Source organism: Anabrus simplex, chromosome 4 (assembly GCF_040414725.1).
Source record: "Anabrus simplex isolate iqAnaSimp1 chromosome 4, ASM4041472v1, whole genome shotgun sequence".
NCBI lineage: Eukaryota > Metazoa > Arthropoda > Insecta > Orthoptera > Tettigoniidae > Anabrus > Anabrus simplex.
The window spans coordinates 17,217,526-17,224,392 of record NC_090268.1 but is presented as its reverse complement, the minus strand read 5'-3'; the positions used below and the strand labels follow the sequence as shown (position 1 = coordinate 17,224,392).

General features: G+C 42.5%; 2 non-coding genes across 2 annotated transcripts; both read right to left on the bottom strand.

Annotated features, from left to right (window-relative positions):
- Positions 1–482: 482 nt before the first annotated feature.
- Positions 483–554, bottom strand: TRNAG-UCC (transfer RNA glycine (anticodon UCC)). The gene has a single exon. It is a non-coding gene; the product is annotated as a tRNA-Gly (tRNA).
- A 4,992-nt stretch (positions 555–5,546) lies between these two features.
- Positions 5,547–5,618, bottom strand: TRNAP-AGG (transfer RNA proline (anticodon AGG)). The gene has a single exon. It is a non-coding gene; the product is annotated as a tRNA-Pro (tRNA).
- Positions 5,619–6,867: the final 1,249 nt, after the last annotated feature.

Sequence of the window (6,867 nt, the reverse complement as noted above, 5' to 3'; positions counted from 1 at the left end):
CACGCCATTATTATTGTTTGAATTTACAAGCAAGAAAGTACCGAGAATGATCCTCGGTATGGGCCAACTGAGCTACGGAGGACGGTGTTTCCGTCAGTAAAACCGCCACCAAAAAATGTGCTTTTGTGATTAACAATGCATTCCTTGTAACCTCGACAGCAAGAGATCACCGCCTTCTGAGAATATGCGTTTACCTTATATAGACTACTTTCCAGAAGGCGGTGCCCCAAACAAAATGTGGAAGACTGTCATTTTCATCTGCATCAGTTAGATTAGGTCGTTTTCGTACAAAAAATTATGTAACACATTTATGGAAATAACCATCGCAAAACCCCCAGTATTCACTCTATAATATAGCCTTTGCGCTTTTTTATTGCATATATTATTTTTCAATCAACTCATTAAACAACAGATATTATACACGTTCGGTATTTCAAAAGTTCTGTTGGAAAGGATTATAAAGCTGAACCTTCAAAAATATATGCGATGGCCGGGAATCGAACCCGGATCAACTGCTTGGAAGGCAACTATGCTCACCATTACACCACCATCGCACACGCCGTTCATGAGCAGACAACTGAACATCTTCAAGTTTTTTACATGTAGCTTTGTGTTTTAATTTCACTAATCTTGATTTATGATCAGAGATTAATGTTGTACTGAGAAGTGTTGTTTGTGACAAAAGAGGTGCGTAAAGCTATACAATAGCTCCTCAGCGTAATTCGAGCGAATGAATTTCGGAACTTTAACCTCGTAGGGAAGAGATGATTTCTTTGCCAATGCTTGGGATCCACCAAGCCACCGCTACTTTTATAGGACAGTATCAGGTAACAGCTGTGTTCCCTATCGCGGTGACCTTACGCTGAGAAGGTCGGAGACACGTTCATGACTCTTTCTCGCCCGTTGTAATCAAGATTAACGACGTATCAAGTGGATCACCTGAGAAGTATAGCTTGGTACAAGAGCAGCAGAGTGGCGCAGTGGAAGCGTGCTGGGCCCATAACCCAGAGGTCCGTGGATCGAAACCACGCTCTGCTAGTTTTTTTTTTTTTTTTTTTACAATAAACTGGAATTAAACTCCGCCATTGTCCGGTCCCAAGTCCGGAATGAGAAAGGAGGAGGGTTTGCTGGTCTGGCACCCAGCTGTAAAATTGCCAACGCCGAGTGTTGGGCGGCGGGAAATAACCTGACTCCCTAAGGGGGCCAACGGCTTCGGGCGAATGAGCCCCTTTGGGTGGGGTGATGGTCCCCACAGTGGAGGAAATGCCACTGGAATCCATTATGCAGCGTCTGTTCTCCAGGTTAGGGGCGGCTGCACAAGGCGTCTGTACTCCAGAGGAGCGGCCTCATTATAACCTCACTGGATCACATCCAGAGTTGTAATTCGGGACCTAGTCCCACACAGGTGACACCTTGACAGTCAACCATGGAAGGTCTTTTAAGGAATACTCCACCGGCTGAACCAAGAGTTCAGAGAAGGCAGCATTCGGATACGGTGGGCTGCCACCTGAAAGATACCGTGAAGTCGGAGGCACGGAAATACCCCAGTACTACATACACGAATGAGACAAAATCAAGAATCAAACCAAAGCAGATAACATACTTCTCTACACACAACATAAACTCACTCATGCAAACCGGTAAACTAAAAGTGATCACCGACATAATGGACCAACACAAAATTCTTATCATGGGATTACAGGAAATTAGAAACACTGACCAGGATGCCTTGGAATCTCAAGGGTACAGACTTTATAAAGGTATACCCGGGAAGAGAGTGATGAAGAATGTCCCACAATTTGGAACAGGATTTTTGGTCAGCCTTAAAATAATAAACTCAGTTCAAGAATTCAGATCACAGTCTCCACGACTCTCAACGCTCACCTTAAAGGCATCTAATAAAATCTATACTATAATAAATGCCCATGCTCCCACTAATGATAAAAACAACTCCTCAAAAGACCAGGAGGAAACAGGAGAATTTTGGGACCTATTGGACCAGACCATAGATAACATCCCCAAACACCATATAAAATTATTAATAGGTGACTTCAACGCTCAACTAGGCAGAGAAAGAAAATACCGTGACATCATCGGAAAATGGCCAGCACACAAGAAAACAAATAAAAATGGAGAGAGACTAGTTGACCTGTGTAGAAACCATAATTTAATCTCAAAATCTACATGTTTTAAGAGGAAACCTCAAAAACTCAAAACATGGAAACACCCTGACTACACTAAAGGAGAATGGCAACTGGACCACGTCTGCATGGACAAATACCACCACAAAGAGATCTATAACGTCAAAGTCCTCCGAGGAATAGACACAGGTTCAGATCACTACGTAGTTAAAATTAAAATTAAACTCACTCCCCAGAGGAGACAACAAAAGCAAGCCCTTAAAACTAAAAGAAAAATAGATCCTACCCAGCTAATCAACAACAAAAATTACCAGAAAGCAACTGAAAAAATAAAAATCACAGACAAACTTGAAGACTTAGTACACAACCTTAAACAAATTGCAGAAGACCTAGCTCCAATTAAACCACGTAAAAAACACCAATGGTGGAACAGTGAATGTGATGAAACAGTGGAGAAAAGACATCAGGCATGGCTATTACATCAGTCCCAAAAGACAGAAATATCCTATCAAAAGCTAGTAAAACAGAGAAAAGAAACTACCCAAGTCTTAAGAAGAATAAAAAGACAACATCATAAGGACACCCTGCAGTTAATTGAAGAACAGTTCAGTAAAACTAAATCAAGGGACTACTACAAAACCTTCAGAAAGCAGCTCCAAAAATATGAACCCCCGACCCTACTGATGAAGGATGAAGATGGTAAGCTGGCCCATAACAATAAAGACAATGCAGAAATTCTGGCTAAACATTTCAACAAGCTTTTAAATTGTGAGGAACCTACAGAACTCCTTCATTTGGACACCAACACCCCGATAAAAACATCACCAGAAAACATCAATCCCCCCACAATAAAGGAAGTCTACCAAGCTCTGAATAAATTAAAAAACTACAAAGCGCCAGGAGAAGATCAGACCTTTGCGGAAATCTGGAAATATGCAGGAACCTCAGCAAAAGTTGCCCTCCATCAACAACTTGTCTCTATCTGGATTAAAGAAGAACTACCAGAACACTGGACAACAGCCCTCATTCATCCTCTGCACAAAAAAGGGGACAAAACCGACCCTAATAACTACAGGGGAATCTCTCTCCTAGACATAACATACAAAATATTTTCAATAATCATCCTTAATAGGATAAGTTTACAACTTGAGAAAGAACTAGGAGAATATCAAGGAGGTTTCAGACCCTGGAGGAGCTGTCCTGATCAGATCATGAGTCTTAAGTTGATAATGGACTATAACAGGAGAAGAAACAGAGATATGGTGATAACATTTGTAGATTTCAAGAAAGCTTATGATTGCATCCATAGAGAATCTCTGTTTAAAATTTTAAGACACCTTGGACTACACCCCAAATTAATAAACATGATAAAATTGACTCTCACCAATACCAAGTCAAAAGTGAAGTTTAGGGGTGAAACATCAGAGACATTTGAAATTAAAACTGGACTGCGGCAGGGAGATGGGCTCTCACCACTATTATTTAACTGTGCTCTAGAAATGGTAATGAGGGAATGGTTTAGAAAATGTCCCCCCAAAATAAAGATTGGCCGAAAAATCAAAACAAATTGCCTGGGTTTTGCTGACGATTTAGCATTACTAGCAGTGGACATAACAGAAGCAAAAACCCAGATATCAGAACTTCAAAACATTGCAAATAAAATTGGCCTCAAAATATCATTTGAAAAAACAGAAATTATGCCCCAAAAACCAACACAGCTAAAAGAAGTCACCATAAATGGTAATAAAATCAAAATAGTAACTCAGTTTAAATATCTTGGAGAAGTAATAACACATAACTTAAATGAAAAAATCTCAATCCAAGTAAGAACAAATAGATTAGCTAAAGCACAAAAATTAACATGGGATATCTACAAAAAGAAATGTCTATCAATAAATTCAAAAATAAAACACTACAACACAGTTATAAAACCGGAAGCTACATATGCAGCAGAAACACTCTTTTACCTGAATAAACAATCAAAGACTGACAGACTTCAGAAAATTGAAAGGAGGATTGGAAGAACCTGTATCAACAAAAAATATCAGAAAGATGGACAGTGGCGGTTAATACCTAACAAAGTCGTGTACAAAGAGCTAGAACCCATTACAGATACTATGCGTAAGAGGAGACTGGGATTCTTTGGACATATCATGAGGATGCAGGACTCAAGACTTCTGAAACAACTAGTACAACACAATCTCGTCTCAAAAAATACCACAACAGGATGTAAATGGATCAGAGAAGTAAGAGAGGATCTGAAGGAAATAGGCCTTACAACAGAAGACACCAAAAATAAGATAAAATTGAATACAAAACTCAAGAATACAAACCTCCGCTTTACCCTTACACAAAACAAACCAACAACACGCACATTTTCAACTGAGGAAAGGGCACGAAGATCGGAGCGTCTGAAGAAGTACTGGGAGGACCGCAAAGCCCGAACAATCCCTTCAAAGAGACCTGAACGACGGACTGACTAAAGTGATCCTATGTGGTCATAAAAGAAGAAGAAGAAGAAGAAACTGGAATTAACATTTGCATGTTTTCGTCGGTCATGAAATGAGAGCAGTGATGTCTTTTAAGGACGCTCTCTCAATGTTACTGTATTATGTCAAAAAAGCGGAAGAGCAGGGAAGACAAAACGTAACATTTTTCTTAAGTTGTTGCAGACTTTTATCTCTGAAGAAAATATGCGAAGAAAATATCAATGATTTTATTTTAAACAACAAGAAAACTGTCCACCTCTGTCGTGTAGTGGTTAGTGTGATTATCTGCCACCCCCGGAGGCCCGGGTTCGATTCCTGGCTCTGCCACGAAATTTGAAAAGTGGTACGAGTGGGGTCCATTCAGCCTCGGGAGCTCAACTGAGTAGAACGGGTTCGATTCCCACCTCGCCATCCTCGAAATGGTTTTCCGTGGTTTTCCACTCCACCCTCTTCCGTGTCTATCCCTTCCAATCTTCCCATCGCTCAACATGGCCCCTGTTCAGCACAGACGACACTGGTCCTCCTCCCCAGTTGTATCCCCACCCACAGTCTCACGCTCCAGGACACTGCCCTTGAGTTGGGATCTCTCGCTGGGTCCGAGGGAAAAACCAACCCTGGAGAGTAAACGGATTAAGGAGGAAATAATAATAATATGTCACCTCGGAACTTTTCAAATTTCGTGGCAGAGCCTGCAATCGACCCCGGGCCTCCGGGGCTAGCAGGTAGTCACACTACCCACTACAACTTACGTATGTGGGCTGTATATGTAACCCATAAACTCGCAATTTTGAACAGAGCTCTTACCTTTTCAGCCACACACTCCGGCGTAAGCACGTCACACTTACAGCTTTCAGGGGAACTGAACATATCGTGGAAAATGTAAAACGTTATTGTAAGTTGTAACATTAAAAGATCAGGGCTCGTCCGGGATTTGAACCCGGGACCTCTCGCACCCTAAGCGAGAATCATACCCCTAGACCAACGAGCCACTTACCTCTTGGTATATGGATACTTAACTTTTAACAAACATGCTGGCCGCGTGGAGAATAAGTAGGTCGGACTAACGTCACGTTTCACCATTCTCCTCTGTCTTTGGATTGCTCAGAAAGCCTTCGCTCTTTCCTCTCAGTCACTCAGCCCAACAACTCTACCTCAATTCGTGTCGAAATTCTAATAGTGGAAGCCTTCCACTCCTCCAGGGGCCTTGTACAGAGGTCGCTACGTGTTTTAGTGGTAAATGAATCACTAAGCAGGTCGACGGAAAATCATAGTATAGTACAGTGATGGCCAAAACAACATTTCTCATTCTCACTACGACAACAATTCACAAACCATTTCTTATAAGAGATATTGAATGCTTCAGATATTCTATCACAAAGCTGTGCCTTCAAAAACGAATGCACCGGGCGAGTTGGCCGTGCGCGTAGAGGCGCGCGGCTGTGAGCTTGCATCCGGGAGATAGTAGGTTCGAATCCCACTATCGGCAGCCCTGAAGATGGTTTTCCGTGGTTTCCCATTTTCACACCAGGCAAATGCTGGGGCTGTACCTTAATTAAGGCCACGGCCGCTTCCTTCCCACTCCTAGGCCTTTCCTATCCCATCGTCGCCATAAGACCTATCTGTGTCGGTGCGACGTAAAGCCCCTAGCAAAAAAAACAAAAAAAAAACGAATGCGATGGCCGGGAATCGGACCCGGATCACCTGCATGGAAGGCAACTATGCTCACCATTACACCGCCATCACACAAGATCATGAATGAAGTTTCCCCGTATAGATTTGTATCTCACTTAAACTGGCCTTGTCTTATGTTCTGAGATACGAAAGTTGTTGTTTCTGATAAGAGAGATGGATGAGGTACATACGTAATTTCGGTGAATCTTAACAATACCAAGAGAGTGCCTGCGCTATTTGGGTCGTTTCACTGTCAACTTGCATTAGAGAAATAGTGGGTTCGAACCCCACTGTCGGCAGCCCGGAAGTTGGTTTTGTCTGTGGTCAGCATGACGAATCCTTTTTCTTCTTCTTAATCCGTTTACAATCCAGGGTTGGTTTCATTCTCGGACTCAGCGAGGAATCCCACCTCTACCGCCTCAAGGGCGGTAACCTGGAGCGGGAGACCTTCGGTCTGGGGATACAACGGAGAACGAGGACCAGTACCTCGCCAAGACGGCCTCACCTGCTATGCTGAACAGGGGGATGGGAAGATCGGAAGGAAAAGGCAAGGAAGAGGGAAGGAA